The sequence below is a fragment of the Lycium barbarum genome, chromosome 9, assembly GCF_019175385.1.
Source record: "Lycium barbarum isolate Lr01 chromosome 9, ASM1917538v2, whole genome shotgun sequence".
Taxonomy (NCBI): Eukaryota; Viridiplantae; Streptophyta; class Magnoliopsida; order Solanales; family Solanaceae; genus Lycium; species Lycium barbarum.
In genome coordinates, this window is record NC_083345.1 from 62,355,122 (window position 1) to 62,373,614 (window position 18,493).

The window sequence follows — 18,493 nt, forward strand, 5'->3', positions numbered from 1 at the left end:
AAGCATTTATACCAAGTCAATTTAATCTAGTTATGAAAGTATTGACGGCCTAAGTCTTGCCTAAAGCGAATGACAATTTTAAGTTTAACAAACAAGGCGACAAGTAAATAATTATATCAACCCGTCATTTCAAAAATAGAGTTTTCACTATACTATGAGTTTATGTTTTGTACAGTTATAAAAAAAATGCGGAAAGTAAATACAAACAGTGATTCGATGAAGTCTTCGGGTTCCTTCCGAGTATCGTCTTCGGGATGTATCTCCGGATACCTGTATAAACACTTAGTAAAAGTGTTAGTAAGAGAATAAATAACTATCGAATGAATTAATGAAATAATGAATAAACTTAAAAACAAAAAAAACCCCGTCTTTTGTACATGGGAGGCCTTGGAAATCGGCGGAAATTTCTTCATCGGCCATTTGGGTTTAGTATTCGCCCAAATGATTTTAACAGAAAGCGATAAAAGGAATAAAAATGTCAACAACATTCCCGGGCACTAAGCTCATAGCTAGTCGGCCGAGAAAGATTAAACACAATACCAATGGCCACCGGAGTAGTATTTTCCGGGCACAAAACCAACATGAGACTATCAAAATAATGTAAACAAAAATACCATCTAAAATCATGAAGCGGAGGAGCAGCAGTGCAGTGAGAATGAAGCAAAAACAATGAACATCAAGAAGTTAGAAAGTAAAAAAAAATATTGCCCGAAAACAGAAAACAAACACAGCCAATCAACATATACAAACACCAATGTTACAATAACGATGATAAAACACATAAAGAGGAATATTAGAGCAGCAACGACCTCAAACCAAGCACAAAAAAAGAGCCAAATGGTTGTTCACCGGATGTGGGCCTGCTCGTCGGCGCTGGTGGCGACGTGACGGCGCAGCTGCAGTGAAGGAGAAGGAGATGACAGGGAGCAGTGGGGAAGAGAGGAAAGGGGATGGGTTTGTGCGTTGGTGGTGGCTGTTTGGTTGTTCTTGGTTCGCCAGTGGTGGCGCTGTGGTGGTGGTGGTTGCGTTGGGCAGTGGGGGGATGGAGAACGAAGGGAGAGAAAAGCGGGGGTGACTGGTGGTGCGTGGGCAGTGGGGTTGTTTGGTGCGTCGCCGGAGCTCCGAGCTCCGGCGTGGTGGCGATGGGAAGAGAGAGAGGGAGACGAAGCGGGGCAGCGGGGTGGTTTGGAGTGTTGAGCGTGGTGCTGGCCGGAGTTGTTGTTCGCCGTTAATGGCGGTTTGCCGACGAACTTGTGGTGGTGAAGTCGTGTGAGAGAGAGAGAGAGAGGGGCTGTGAGTTTAGAGAGAAAGAGCTAGGTGTTGAGAATATGAAATCTGAAAATTGTGTTGTGTGTAGAAGATTGTGTCCAATAATTAAATTAACCCCTCCCTTTTCTTATAATATAAACAAACACCCCCTTTTGTCCAAAAAGTAATGATCTTCCCTCTCTTGTCCCCTTTACCCCTTTTAACCTTTATGCAAAAATACAATAACCAATGGATCAAGAACCCAACCCATCACCTCAAATGTCAACTTTTAAAAAGGTGATGAGACCTTGACTTGATCGAATTTTTGCTCTGTGTTTAAAAATTAATTGCTTCGATTTTCTCTGCACTGACGGACTGTACTAAATTATAGTTAACTAATACATGTATAAATAATAATGTAAGTATAAAATATAAAAATGTACTGCTATAAAATAAAGAGACAATTATTAATTGCACAAAATGGTAGTATTACGCTGTACATGTGCAAGATAATGATTCTTGAAAAATGATAATAAATTGATAAAATTCCTAAAATAAGGATAATTATCAATAAATTGTCGAAAAATGTGTAAAAAAATGTATTTCGCGCTCTTTAATGAATCAGGGCTCCCCAAAACGTTAATTGTAAGCACCTCGAGCCAAAATTTAGTGTCAACACCTATAATCATAGGAATACGTACATGACTTTAGAGAGCTTTCGTATCTCGTATATATCAATTGGTAACTTTGATTCTAAAACGAAACGGGCAGCATCTCCCCTATATCACTAGTACCTCCCAATTCTATATATCATCACAACAACCCAACAACAAGTAAATCTTAACAACACAACATACATACCCATAACAACTTCATAATAATTTATAACGAGCGACAAGCTCGCATTAGGATCCGTACACTCCATAGCACCTTTTCATATGTTCCCTTCTTAACCTTAAAAATGTTCTCAATATGATAAGGGAATCATTTTCCACAAATCTCATCTTTATATCACATAATCACAACAAGAAAAACAGCCCACAACTCCAACTCTATCAAATGACAATTCTATTTGCAAGTTCGTATTTATTTCATCAATTCCCACAATTTAGCTATGACCTAGATGAATTTAAAAATATCTAGGAGAGGAGGATTCTTACCTTATATGCCAAGAACTAATCTTCTTCCACCTTTCTTCACTTGGAAGGAACCCCAAATTCAACTACACGACAAAATGGAACAACGAGATCGATGCGGTGAGCGGAACCCGTAACAAAATTGAATAACTTTTTTTGTATAGCTATTCATGGAACGACGTTGATGCGTGTATATTTACACACTGAAGTACGTTGCTGTGAGTCTCCATGGTTATCTCAATGGTTTCGTACAATACATATTTTATTCTTTCCAAATGTAACTTGCAATGGAAAGTGTTAAAATTAAAAGTTGACCATTCCTCTTTGTATTCACACGTGTCAACATGCACTTCTTGTGCATTTGACTCATCACCCTTATTAATCAACATAATGACATCTCTCTCTTGTTAGGTGCTTCCACATGGACACTTATCCAAAATACTACCACCAACACATAATTAATTCTTGTCTTCGACTACCATCCGACATTTAATCAATTACACCCATAATTAATTTTTTGATATCAATACTTAAATAATACCAATTATTGTCATGAGTATATGATATAGCACTACTCCGTATTCTCTTTATACATACACCAAATATTATTCTCAATCACCGTCACCCCATTTCAAAGTTTTAAATAATTTCGGCACTTGTCCTTTTATATATCGAGCTCTTGATATGCATGCTTGAATATGATCAACTCCTCCGTGCTCGGATAATTTTCTCATGCTTGATGGTTCAATTTCCTCGTCCATCTTGAATCGTGTTCCGTTCAAATAAATATCGAGCCTCGACGAAACTTATTTTCTTCGTTTTGTTTAACTTCTAATCCTTGCGATACATCTGTACCATCACTCTAAGCAACTATAAGCTTAGGGAATAACTTCACTTCTGTTACTAATGTCATTTAACTCGTACGCTTTCCAACGCATGAAAACACAGGATGTAACAGTGATACAAGCCCAACTCCATCGAGCTTCAATGATACAAGCCCAGCTGCATCGAGCTTCATGAAGATGGAGTCCTTGAAGATCATGAGAGGTCAACATAGGACGACCTTCAAGATATGGGAGATAGCTTGGATGGAAGGCTTCAAAACGATGACATTCAAGATATGGAAGATAGCTTGGGAGGCTGTTTGTGAAAAAAGGCTATTTGGAGAAGGAGTCTATGCATGCAAAAGAGGCTAATACTTAAATGCAGCCTTTTTCAAGTTTCATTTCCAAGGGAGACATCCAAACAAAGACCTTACTTCATTAAGGGTATAATTGTAATAGAGCTAGTTGTCTTCCTTATTTTCTTAGTATAAATAGTAGACTAAATATTTCAATACTTAGTTTTTTGATGATTATGATATTGAATACTCTTGTGAGAGTTATGAGTGCTTGGAAAAGCCATTGTTGAACATTAATTGGAATAGGGGGTTGCTTGGGAATTTCAATTCCCTTGAGGTCCACTTCATAGGTTTAGGTGCTTTTATTGGATATTCATTTGAGGTCCTTTAGTTTAATGTACTTTAGGGTTGCTTTTTGATTCCAATCTTTGTGGCTACCTCTTTATCTTTTACTTTCTTGTTGTTTTCTTGTTTTTCTATAGCCGTTCTTGTATCAATTGGTATTAAAGCTTAGTTTAGGTTTGTTCCATCAAATCTAGTCTTGGGTTTTGATTCTACAAAAAAAGAAAAATCTAAAATTCGAAAATTCAAAATCTTGTTTGATCCTTGCTTGTTTGTTGTTTTTGACATTAGATTTGAGTTCCCTAGTGTTATTTGAGTCTAGATCTTAAGTTTCAATCTATTTGGAGCCATATTGAGTCATTCACCGTTGTTGGAGCTTGAAGGTTGAAGAACTTGAAAGTGGGTTTTGAAGAAGAGGTAGAAATTGGAGATTGAAAGTTATTGGGTTGTGTTCTTTTAGTAAAAGGAGGGTAGGAATCCAAAATTTGGCAAAGATTTGAAGGGTCTATCATTTTTGAAATTTGAAGCTTGAAAAACTTGAAGAATAAGTTGATGGGTCTCTGTTGATTAGGTGGAAATTGAAGGTTAAAGGGGATTGGGTTTTGTTTTCTACAACAAAGAGACCTTAGATCTAGATTTTGGAGTGATTTCGAGGTGAAATAAGGGTGGTTAGATTTTTGAATGTTCTTGGAGTTCTTGAAGACATTCATATCTTTATGTGAGGAAGATGACCCAAAAGCTTGTATGATCCAAAATTTCTAGGTCAAGGTTGAAGAAAAGTGTTTTTTAGGCCAAAAAGAGAAAATATTAGGGTGTGTAGGCCCAAGACAAGTCACCAAATCAGAAAACAATCCAGCCCAAAATTTCAAGGATTTGGGAAAAAAAAATCGTGCCACATCAGCAGAGTGTTCAGACAAGATTCACAGAACTGTTCATTTCGCTTTTGGTCCGCGATGCGGAAGGAAAGCACAACTCTGAAAATTTTCCGAAATTTTTTCTAAGTGTCCAAAACGTTTTGAATCTTTCCTAACTTCTATTCTTTTATTCTTCTAACTAATTAGCAATTAGTAATTGATCCTTACTTGGTTGTTACCTAGTTCTTGAGTCCCATTTCATTCGTGCCAATTCTTTTCGTTCTTTTATCGTTTTAACTTCGTCGAACCTTCTTGATTCAAGTACGTTAGCTTAAATTGAGTCATCCTTTCTGTGGTTGAACAAGAATCCATTCCCACTTCAAGTAGTAATTGTGCACCTTGCAACCCACCGGATCTAAACAAAACTCAACATCGGCCGATCACATTGAGTGGTAAAAGGCAAGAGAGTGTGAGTTCATTTGAGAGGTGCTAGCCAAGCACAAAAGTGTGCAAACACGAGTGTGGTGAGATTCATATACTACTAACATTTTTTTCTTGTTTTTAAGTGTTTTAAGCAGGTACAATGACGACGGTGAAGGAAACTCAAGTTCCCACCGGGAAACCTACCCTTGCTGATGTGATGGCTATGCCAACCAATACGAAGAGTCTAATAGATAACCTAGTGTTACACCTCGAAAAATTTTCCGTTGGTACGCAAGTGAATGAACTAGTGATGAGTATGAGTGTATGATGTCCTGTTACATCCGACATTTTTGATCATTCGGAAAGTTCAAGATAAATTGACTTGTGATGAATAAGGCCACTATTGGACACTACTTGGTATGAATGTGTGAGTTATGAATTCAATGGGGTGGAATTACGAAAGGTGGCCAAGGGCAAAATTGGAATTTTGGAAACTTATTCCATGAATTACAAAAAAACAATTAGCCAAAGTGGGCTCAATAAAATGAAATAAAGCAAGGCCCAAATGGGAGAGGCCCAACCGGCCACCACCTAGCCCAAGCCCAAGGATTTATTAATTTTCCATGTGACAAATCCATATGATGGATAAGTATAAAGAAGCTTCAAGAATAAGGAACCAAGAACAAAAGAAAAAAAAAAAAGAAGAACAAGGGAGCAATTCGGGTTTGGAGAGAAAAAAGAAAGAAAAGAAAGAAAAAATTTTTGGAGCCAAATCTTTGCTTTAAAAATCCAAGTTTTGTGAGATTTGTACTAAGCACAAGATCCTCTTCAAGTTGGTATAAATATTGTGGCAAGAAAACATTTTCATCCTCCAAGTGAAGGGCTTGAAGAAAGGTGAGAATTTCATGCTTTTGTTGTGTTAAAAAAATGATATATGTATGTTGTAGTATGTGTGAATGAATGAAAAACATGGAAATTTTGTGTGTTGAAATTTAGGGTGTGTTGGCCGAGAATGTATATGCAATTGCATGATTTCAATGGCTTGAATTCTTGTGTAATTTAGTTGTAGTATGGTGGAAATTGTATTAGAAAGGAAAGTGGAATGAATTAGGGGAAGTTGGGAAATATAGCATGTTGGCCGTGTGGTACTATGTTGAGTATGGGATATGAATTTGATTTTGTTTGTATGCAAATTGTGTCATGGCTTTGTGAAGTAGATTGAAGGATAATGGTTAAAGCTAAAACGAAGAAGTTGTTGGTTAAGTTGTTGTCAGAGAGTATGTCGCTTTAGCCTAATGTCTTGAAATTGTGATTGATGATAATGAACTTGGAATATGAAAATGTGTTTATGAACTCGTATGTTGAAAGTTAGGAAAAGATCGGAAAAATGGTGATTTGATAGAAAGTTGAATGTTGTGTAGCTTATGAATATTATGTGAATATGGTATGGATGCCCCGAGGTATGTCGTAATGATCTTGATGGATAATGGATATGAAAATAATAAGTTTTGTTTGGAAATGCAAGTTTAAAACGAAAGATGATTCGTTGTGTCGAAAGAGGGCTAATAATGCCATAGTGTATGATTTAGTGTCTATTGATGTCTGTTGTTGTTGGATGTTATCTCTGGGTTGTTGTGTTGATAAAGTAAGCCGAGCTAAGTCTCGGGGATGTCGTATATACAGAGGAAATGCTGCCGAAATTTCGGTAGGCAAGTATGTGTAAAGTTGGAACATTGAAAGAATGAAACTAACCAAATGGTAAACTTGACCATTTCCAGATTTTGGACGAAATTTGGAGTGACGCCAAGCGAGCATAAGGCGCCATCGAGGTATGTGAAGCACTTCTCTACGTTCCTAGGCATGTTCTGGATGTGGTAGGCTCGGTCGCGAGCCTTAAGTACGACTCCGTTCCCCGGAATTCGAGACGGAAAACCGCTCCAATTCCTTCAATTCAATTGAAATTATTTTATTGCAAATTGCCTTTAAAGTGAGATTTTGTACAAAACCTCCCCCAAACGGAGTCGGAACACTTCCAAACGATTATGGATGACCTCATAAGGTCTATTAGCGATAATCTACGTATGTAGCCTCGAGTTGGTCCGAGGCGGGCCCACAAGGCCCGATACTTCCGGTACGATTTTAAAATACATCTGTTTTGGTCCGACTTTCTCCAAAAACTTCTGAACTATTATTTTGTGTATATTATGGCTATTTTGGTGTAATTTATACAACATGATTTCTGAATATCTGAGAATCCCATTCTGATAATAATCTGTCGTGCCTTCCCAATTAGGATATAGGCGCGTACTATGCATACTATCTGGATATTCTGATTTTGGCTCGCCGTTTGGCACCCTTCAATTTGATCGAGTCTGTATGTTGAGTCTGTAGGTAGGTGGTTTCTCATTTATCGATTCGTGTCTGTCTCAATGCATTCTTTCACTGCGACCCGGGCCAGGTTCTGTTATCGTGCATATTTCTCTGCATTGTTCACCGCGTCCCTCGGCGTACGGGCCGGGATCTGTATGTCTGTATGATCTGTGTATGGGGATGGCGGCCAGGATGGCATATGATCTGATTTGATTCTGTCTGTCCACCGCATCCCGTACTAAGAGGGCCGAGTTCTGTTACCGCGCCCCCAGACAGGGCCGGGATCTGTATGAATATATACGTGTGCCATCTGTATTTATAAAGCACACGCCTCTGTATGATTTTGTATGATTCTGTGCTACTCCGCATGCATAATTCTGTCCGTCATACTACAGTCTGTCCGTCTGTGTTACGACTATTTATGTATGTCCGTATGGCTTCTGCTTCTGTATGTCCGTATGGATTCAGATTCTGCTCGTCTGTCCGTATTATGATTCCGTTTGTCTGTCCGAACTATAATTCTGTTCATTTGTGTGTAACACGATTCTGTATGTCTGTCTGGATCATAACTATGTCCGTCAGTTTGATTTATGATTTTGCCCGTTATATTTCTGTGACTCTAGTTCGGACTATGTTTATATCTGTTACGTTTCTGCTTTACATACTCGGTACATTTTCCGTACTGACCCCCGTTCTTCGGGGGCTGCGCTACATGCCCGCAGGTACAGACGCGCCAGGTAATACGCCGCCAGCGTAGGTTTCCGACTCTGCTATCTGAAGAGCTCCCTTGACTCGAAGCATATCTTTTTGGTATATATATTTTCTGTCTTCTGTGTACTCCGTATGTGTGTATTCTGGGTACGGCGGGGCCCTGTCCCGCCATATGATTCTGTATGTCTGTAGAGGCCTGTAGATAGATGTGTGGGTTTCGGGTTTCGTCTGTATGTTAGCCTTATCGGCTTATCTATATGTTTCTGTATGTTCAGATATATATATATGTTTGCGCGCGTGCCGTAGTTGTATCGGCCTATTTCTGTACTTCTGTTTTGAAACGAAAAAAAATAAATAAAAAAAATCCGTATGATTCGAAAGTCGGTCGGGTAGGTACGTACGGGTACCCAGTTAGGGTACCAGTCGCGGCCCACGGGGTTGGGTCGTGACAAAAGTGGTATCATAGCGGTTAGTCCTCGGTATGTCTACAGGCCGTGTCTAGTAGAGTCTTGTTTATCGATGTGTTGTGCACCACATCTATAAACAGGAAGCTACAGGGCATTTAGGATGTTACCCTTCTTTGGATTCTTAGATCGTGCGATAGAACTGTATTAGTAGGATGATCCTCTCCTAACGATCTGTTATGTTTCAGTGATGCCTCCGAGGAAGGCAACAGCTGCCCAGAAGGGCAAGGTGAGGATTGAAGCAGGAGAGACTAGCCAGGCCCAGAGGGTTACCAGGGCCAGTGTACAGCCTGCACTCGAGGATGTGCCCCCGTCGTCTGGGTCTGTTACACCCCCCTCGCGAGAGGATATCAGAGCAGCAGGAGCTGCTAATCGGGAGACGGCTCCACCGCGAGCTCCTGAGGTTCCAGTGCCCGAGCCTCCAGCTCCACAGGTAGGGGCGGAGGGTAGGGCCATGCGAGATGCGGTTCAGCTATTGACCACATTAATGGTGGAGCAGGTTCGCAGGCATGGATTTGGGGGCGGTCGTACGGACAGGTATGAGAGCTCCAGGGCTCGCGAGTTTCTGACATGTGGTCCTCCAGAATTCTCCGGGACCAAGTCTGAGGAAGACCCCCAGGAGTTCATTAGAAAGATGGAGAGCACACTGCGATTGATTAAGGCTTCGCCGACTGAGTCTGTGGAGTTGGCATCGTATCGACTGTATGAGGTGGCAGGAAATTGGTATGAGTCTTGGCAGCTCTCCAGGGGTGCCGACGCGCCCGCAGCGGTATGGGCCGAATTTACTAAGGCCTTTCTTGACCATTTTCTACCACCAGAGCTACGAAGAGCTAGGGTTGATCGGTTCTTAAACTTGAGACAGAATGGTAGAAGTGTTCGCGAGTACAGCCTAGAGTTCGACTCACTGGCTAGGTATGCACCCACCATAGTAGCTGAGATGGCCGACAGGGTGCACAGGTATGTGATGGGACTGGACTCTTATCTGATTGATGGTTGTTTGGCTGTGGCTGCTCAGCCAGGGATGCATGTAGCCCGGGTACAGGCACACGCCCAGGGCATGGAGGACCGACGTAGGGAACGTCGGCCTGATAGGTGTTACGACAGGGGCCAGCCTAAGAGAGCCAGATCGGCTGGGTATTCAGAGGGATTTCAGAGCGAGCCTTCCCAGCGGCAAAGAAATAGGTATTCGTCCCAGCCAGCCTACAGTACGCCCCCACAGTTCGCAGGACAGAGCTCCAGAGGTCCCGGTCAGTCGAGGCCACCCATACCCCCGTGTTCTTACTGTGGGAGGCCCCACCCGGGGGAGTGTTACCGCGCTACGGGCGCTTGTTATTTTTGTGGGAGCCCAGACCATCGAGTCAGAGAATGCCCACTTAAGGGCAGTTCGGGTTCAGCCCGGCCTGCTGGGTCCGTTGCAGGCTCATCTTCTCCTTCAGCGGCCATGCGCCCTGCGGGGCGACGAGCACCAGCACCAGCACCAGCGCCAGCGGGTCGTGGCAGAGGACGTGGTGCAGCTTCTGGTTACAGCGGTCCTTCGAACCGCGTGTTTGCTTTAACCGGCCGGCAGGACCCAGGAGCGTCTTCGAGTGCACGCCCAGGTACGCCAGCCAATCCTTTTTGAGAAATGTATGTATGGATAATTTTGTATTTTGCTGAATTACGTGATCTTATACTTCTGGGTATTAGAAATAGTAAGATAAATGTTAATTTGGTTCAGAAAAGCAATATGGTGATGGAATGACTTAGCCGGGGGTGGGACCCGCTACCAAAATTTTTCCGAAAATTTGCGAAGACCCCGATTTGCTCTAAAATTACGTGACAAAGGTCGTACGGGGCGATCGACGAAACTATATCCGTCCTAACGCGTCGAAATGCATGAAAGTTTCGGAGTTAAGCGTGCTCAGGCCAGAGCAATTCTGGGATGGGTGACCCCCTGGGAAGGAATGCAGAGTTCTGCACAAGTGTAGGTATGATGGATATAAATGAAAATTTGTGGTAATATAAAGGTAAAGGAGAATGTGTGGAGTAATTAGTGCCTTTACAAACACCACACAGTCCGACGCAGATTAAATGGGCAAAAAGCAAAGGGTGCGATACCACTCGGAAAATTTAGCGAATCTGGATAACAGTCAGCGACGACCCGAATGTTGTCAGGGGATAGAAAACGCCCAATTACATCATAAGTTAGGCTGGTATGCCGATAGTTGTAAAAGGAAAAAGAGTATGGATAGTAGGGAGGAGAGAGATAAGTAGGGCGAGTAAGCAGAATCTTTGAAAAGTCGATAAGCGACACCCAAGACGATTTGTATGATTGATTCTGAATATGTTTCTGTCTGACATATCTCTGTACGATTAACCCTGATTACGAATCTGTCTGACACACCTCTGTATGTCTGACTCCGGATATAAATCCGTCTGGTGTGCCTCTGTACGTCTAATCTCGACCGCACGTCTGATTCTAAGTACGATTCCGTATGATACATTTCTGTAAGCCTGATTCCGATTTCGAAATCCGTCCGATACCTTTCTATACATCTGACTCCTATCTCAGATCTGTCTGACATATTTCCGTATCTCTTCTTTTGATTATGAATCCACCCGCCATAGTTTAGCATGTCTGCTTCCGATTACGAATCCATCCGATATGCTTCGACGCGTCTGGTCCTAGTCCTAAATTTGTTGGTAAGAAGTGTCTGGTATGAAGTGGGATTACGGAAATGCGGTAGGGATCTCAGGAGTATAACAAGAAACGATATGGACTATGATGTCTGGAAAGCGTTCGTCCGTCACGAGAAAATAGTTTATGGTCCGATAATTATGTGGGGTATGAGAAAATATATTATAATGGTATTTGAATCAGGGATGTGAGAAAAAATTTACCCCATAATGATGGTAAAGAAGCCATGTCGGAAAGCCGGTAAAGGACGGCTATAAAGAGAACCCTCCCGAAGTAGTAAGATGTCCCATAAGATCAATTTAACATTCGAGGACGAATGTTTTAAAGGGGGGGAGGATGTTACATCCGACATTTTTGATCATTCGGAAAGTTCAAGATAAATTGACTTGTGATGAATAAGGCCACTATTGGACACTACTTGGTATGAATGTGTGAGTTATGAATTCAATGGGGTGGAATTACGAAAGGTGGCCAAGGGCAAAATTGGAATTTTGGAAACTTATTCCATGAATTACAAAAAAACAATTAGCCAAAGTGGGCTCAATAAAATGAAATAAAGCAAGGCCCAAATGGGAGAGGCCCAACCGGCCACCACCTAGCCCAAGCCCAAGGATTTATTAATTTTCCATGTGACAAATCCATATGATGGATAAGTATAAAGAAGCTTCAAGAATAAGGAACCAAGAACAAAAGAAAAAAAAAAGAAGAACAAGGGAGCAATTCGGGTTTGGAGAGAAAAAAGAAAGAAAAGAAAGAAAAAATTTTTGGAGCCAAATCTTTGCTTTAAAAATCCAAGTTTTGTGAGATTTGTACTAAGCACAAGATCCTCTTCAAGTTGGTATAAATATTGTGGCAAGAAAACATTTTCATCCTCCAAGTGAAGGGCTTGAAGAAAGGTGAGAATTTCATGCTTTTGTTGTGTTAAAAAAATGATATATGTATGTTGTAGTATGTGTGAATGAATGAAAAACATGGAAATTTTGTGTGTTGAAATTTAGGGTGTGTTGGCCGAGAATGTATATGCAATTGCATGATTTCAATGGCTTGAATTCTTGTGTAATTTAGTTGTAGTATGGTGGAAATTGTATTAGAAAGGAAAGTGGAATGAATTAGGGGAAGTTGGGAAATATAGCATGTTGGCCGTGTGGTACTATGTTGAGTATGGGATATGAATTTGATTTTGTTTGTATGCAAATTGTGTCATGGCTTTGTGAAGTAGATTGAAGGATAATGGTTAAAGCTAAAACGAAGAAGTTGTTGGTTAAGTTGTTGTCGGAGAGTATGTCGCTTTAGCCTAATGTCTTGAAATTGTGATTGATGATAATGAACTTGGAATATGAAAATGTGTTTATGAACTCGTATGTTGAAAGTTAGGAAAAGATCGGAAAAATGGTGATTTGATAGAAAGTTGAATGTTGTGTAGCTTATGAATATTATGTGAATATGGTATGGATGCCCCGAGGTATGTCGTAATGATCTTGATGGATAATGGATATGAAAATAATAAGTTTTGTTTGGAAATGCAAGTTTAAAACGAAAGATGATTCGTTGTGTCGAAAGAGGGCTAATAATGCCATAGTGTATGATTTAGTGTCTATTGATGTCTGTTGTTGTTGGATGTTATCTCTGGGTTGTTGTGTTGATAAAGTAAGCCGAGCTAAGTCTCGGGGATGTCGTATATACAGAGGAAATGCTGCCGAAATTTCGGTAGGCAAGTATGTGTAAAGTTGGAACATTGAAAGAATGAAACTAACCAAATGGTAAACTTGACCATTTCCAGATTTTGGACGAAATTTGGAGTGACGCCAAGCGAGCATAAGGCGCCATCGAGGTATGTGAAGCACTTCTCTACGTTCCTAGGCATGTTCTGGATGTGGTAGGCTCGGTCGCGAGCCTTAAGTACGACTCCGTTCCCCGGAATTCGAGACGGAAAACCGCTCCAATTCCTTCAATTCAATTGAAATTATTTTATTGCAAATTGCCTTTAAAGTGAGATTTTGTACAAAACCTCCCCCAAACGGAGTCGGAACACTTCCAAAAGATACTGGATGACCTCATAAGGTCTATTAGCGATAATCTACGTATGTAGCCTCGAGTTGGTCCGAGGGGGGCCCACAAGGCCCGATATCTCCGGTAAACTTTTAAATACTTCCATTTTGGGTCCGATTTTCTCTAAAAACTTCTGAACTATTATTTTGTGTATATTATGGCTATTTTGGTGTAATTTATACAACATGATTTCTGAATATCTGAGAATCCCATTCTGATAATAATCTGTCGTGCCTTCCCAATTAGGATATAGGCGCGTACTATGCATACTATCTGGATATTCTGATTTTGGCTCGCCGTTTGGCACCCTTCAATTTGATCGAGTCTGTATGTTGAGTCTGTAGGTAGGTGGTTTCTCATTTATCGATTCGTGTCTGTCTCAATGCATTCTTTCACTGCGACCCGGGCCAGGTTCTGTTATCGTGCATATTTCTCTGCATTGTTCACCGCGTCCCTCGGCGTACGGGCCGGGATCTGTATATCTGTATGATCTGTGTATGGGGATGGCGGCAAGGATGGCATATGATCTGATTTGATTCTGTCTGTCCACCGCGTCCCGTACTAAGAGGGCCGGGTTCTGTTACCGCGCCCCCAGACAGGGCCGGGATCTGTATGAATATATACGTGTGCCATCTGTATTTATAAAGCACACGCCTCTGTATGATTTTGTATGATTCTGTGCTACTCCGCATGCATAATTCTGTCCGTCATACTACAGTCTGTCCGTCTGTGTTACGACTATTTCTGTATGTCCGTATGGCTTCTGCTTCTGTATGTCCGTATGGATTCAGATTCTGCTCGTCTGTCCGTATTATGATTCCGTCTGTCTGTCCGAACTATAATTCTGTTCATTTGTGTGTAACACGATTCTGTATGTCTGTCTGGATCATAACTCTGTCCGTCAGTTTGATTTATGATTTTGCCCGTTATATTTCTGTGACTCTAGTTCGGACTATGTTTATATCTGTTACGTTTCTGCTTTACATACTCGGTACATTTTCCGTACTAACCCCCGTTCTTCGGGGGCTGCGCTACATGCCCGCAGGTACAGACGCGCCAGGTAATACGCCGCCAGCGTAGGTTTCCGACTCTGCTATCTGAAGAGCTCCCTTGACTCGGAGCATATCTTTTTGGTATATATATTTTCTGTCTTCTGTGTACTCCGTATGTGTGTATTCTGGGTACGGCGGGGCCCTGTCCCGCCATATGATTCTGTATGTCTGTAGAGGCCTGTAGATAGATGTGTGGGTTTCGGGTTTCGTCTGTATGTTAGCCTTATCGACTTATCTATATGTTTCTGTATGTTCAGATATATATATATGTTTGCGCGCGTGCCGTAGTTGTATCGGCCTATTTCTGTACTTCTGTTTTGAAACGAAAAAAAAAAATAAAAAAAAATCCGTATGATTCGAAAGTCGGTCGGGTAGGTACGTACGGGTACCCAGTTAGGGTACCAGTCGCGGCCCACGGGGTTGGGTCGTGACATGTCCATAAGCAAGAAACGACGTATGATGACCTTAGGCGAGATTTCAAAGGTATCCCATGTGAGATGAGAATGTTGGCTAAGTTAAGACGAGATATAAGATGAGCAATTCATGCAAATGGGTGTGGGTGATTAGAATGAAAAGTCTAAGAAATATGAGAAGTTGCAGATTTACAACTGCCCAGTGGCCGTAAAGTGCTAGGACGGACCGTAAATTGATATACGGTCCGTAAACTGGCAGTCGTAAAATGGCATGCAGGACTTCAACATTCTGCCAGTCGAGGAAATGGTATAATACGACCTGGAATACGGATCGTAAAGTGATTTACGGCCCGTAAACCATGGTCGTAAATCACCATGGTTGCAACCTAAGCTTCTGGTTCTGGAAATGGTTAAATACGCCCATGATGGACGGTCCGTAAACTGTAGGACGAGTCGTAAACTGAGTTTACGACCACTGTTCACTTCAACACAGATTTTTCAATTCATTAAATAAGGAAACCAAGACTTGTTTTATTTCATTTCCACATTACACACCTTCTCTCTAAAACATCTCTCTACATTTATTATCCAAGCTTTCAAGGATCATAAGTCATCTATAACATAAAACAAAGTGAATCAAGAGTAAGAACATCATCAAAGGTCATCCAAGTCAAGAAATCCAAATGGAGAAAAATTAGGGTTTTGCTCAAAGTGGAGTATTATTAACCAAAGCTTGTTCCTACAAATTCTAAGGTAAGATTCATGATATTTATATGATGTTTAAGATATTGGAGAGTTGAAATGCATGGATTGTAGAAAATATGGTCAACTAGGTCATGAATGATGAATAGTGACATTTTGAGGAATAGTTTAAATTGAATCAAGAATGTTGTCGTGTTGTGATATGAATGTGTTATAAATGGTATTAATATCATGAACTAGACACTTTAGACGGATGGACGAAGTTAGGTGTTATCACCTTGAATATGGATGAATTAGAAGCAAGTTGAGAAATCTAGATAATGTGGATAATGTGAATGACTAATGGCCATTGTTATGATATTAATGAAGGTAGAAACGCTAACATTGGAAGGGGACGTGCAAGTGTAGAATAGTCCGACAAAAAGGTATGTAAGGCTAACCCTTCTTTCATAAGGCATAGTTCTTTGGCCAAATTCCTAAATCCTCTATACGAGTATGTTGTCTCCAAATGATTGATCTCCGAGCTCATAAGCTCACAATCCTCGATATGTACTACGTTTGTACTACGCTCCTCATATAACGAGTAAGCCTATGATATAGATGTAACGATAATGATGATGATAGTCATGATAATGATAATAATAATGATGCTAAAGGTGCCTACGGGCTATTAGATGTATGTGTGCCTATAAAGGGCTATAATGAAACCCCGAGCCTATGGTGCCGGGTAGAGTATATGTTTATATATATGTATGTATATGATTACGTAACGTGCGCACACATCTGCAGATGGTACGGATAACCCTGAAGCCTTGGTAGGGCCAGGTAGATATAACATTGAGCCTTGGTTGGCCAAGTATGTATGAAACAACGAACCTTATGGTCGGGTACGCTACGTATGTAGGTATATAAGTGTATGGCCATGTATATAATATGAATATGAATGTGAAAAGACTATGTATATGAATGCGAACAGGGGCATGTATACTAATACGAGCACTATTATTAAATACGCAAGAGAAATGGTAATTTCCTATGAAAGGTAGGTAAGTGCCATGATGATGACATTATTGTCTTCCCCTCCTATGCTACTTCACATGTTGTTTACTATGATTATATATCGATGTTGATCATGCTTTACATACTCAGTACATTCTTCGTACTGACGTCCTTTTGTTTGTGGACGCTGCGTCATGCCTGCAGGTGCACAGGGAGATAGACTTGATCCATAGCTGCTTATTCAGAGATTGCATAACAGAGCTCCTTTCTTTCCGGAGCCATAACTTTTGGGTACTTATTCTTTTGTGTATATAATTATGGGCATAGCGGGGTCCTATCCCGCTCATATGTTCTGTTATACTCTTAGAGGCTTGTAGTCACGTGTATACGGTTAGATATGTCTGGCCTTGTCGGCCTATATTTTGTACACCTTATGGTAGCCTTGTCGGCTTATGTACATCTGATGTGGCATAAATGCCAATGATGATTTAAAGATGTGATTGTCCGATGGGACTAGTTTGATGAATGAAAGAAAATGCATGTCTAATTATGTGGCTCACCTAGATGTAAGCATAAGTATGAGTCAAGGGGTGCCCGGGTGGGCTAGCACCGGGTGCTCGTCGCGGCCCCCTAGGCGGGTCGTGACACCTAGAGAGGAAGATGGAAATAATGGAGGGAAATGTGAGGGAGAATGTGATGGATCAAAAGGGAGAACGTAAGATAAGATGTAGTCAAATGCCCGTGAGGGTGTGAGATTCCGCCTTATGAATGATGATTCGTATCGCCCTAACTTCATTTCTTCTAATGTGGTTAATTACTTAGGCTTACCTTGTTTGATGAGGAGACACCCTTACTATGATCAAAAGGGAAATCGGGTTGACAAAATGGTGAAGGTATCATTTTCTTGTGGAGACTACCGAGAGGAAGTTTGGTGTGATGTGCTTCCATTGGTAGATTGTGATTTGTTTTTGGGACTTGATTGGTTTGAAAGTCATGGGCTAACTTATGAAAGGGAGTGGCACAAGTATGTAGTAGACAAATATGGAAGACTTCTCTTTCCACCCATGCCTCCTCAACAAGAGACAAGTGATGCAAGATTACAAGAATCTTCCCCCATGAAAACCTTGTCAACCAAAGAAAAGAAGGATGATACCTCTAATGAAGCTACATTGAAGCATCGAGTGAAGGTTCCTCCTAAACCCTCAAAGGAAATCATTTGAGTCTCTCCCATCTCTAAAGAACTTGAGAGACAAAAGATTGAGAGAAGTGAGGGAGTGCAAAGTGGCAACTTAAGAGTGGAAAAAGGAGAGGATGTGTGGATTTAAGTGAGGAAGTTTCCACAAATTCAATCTATCCTTTCGACTTCTTCCCCTTGTTGTGAAGAAGCTTTTGTAGGTACTCAAGGAAATGAATTGTTAAAAGAGTCTTCACGTGAAGAACTCCCGTACTTGAAAGGAGGAAAGGAGGACAAGACCATTTCTACGATTGATCAAGTGAGCTTACCATTGATAACTCAAGGTAAAAAAGATTTTTTGTGTAAACTTCAAGGTACAATAGCTAAACTCAATACTTCCAACTCCTTGAATGAACAAGTTTGTGATGAGAATGTGAGTGATGGCTTGTCTTTAATTGAGCTTAATGATTCTTTACCATGTGTTGATAATGTCATTGTTGAGAGTGCTCATACACTAATTGATCCTTTTGATGACCGAATTGATTCTTCTTGCGAGGTCGATTTGTGTCCACCTAGTGTTGACACTTGTGATTTGGATGATAGTACATTATCATGTGATATGGATGATCAATTTGAGTGTATTGATAATCCACTAGTCGAGGTATCTTGTGATGTGCTTAATGATATTCCGATTAGTGATGATGTGAATGTAGTTGATCATTTGAATGAGAATGAGACCCTACCATTGTTTGATAGATG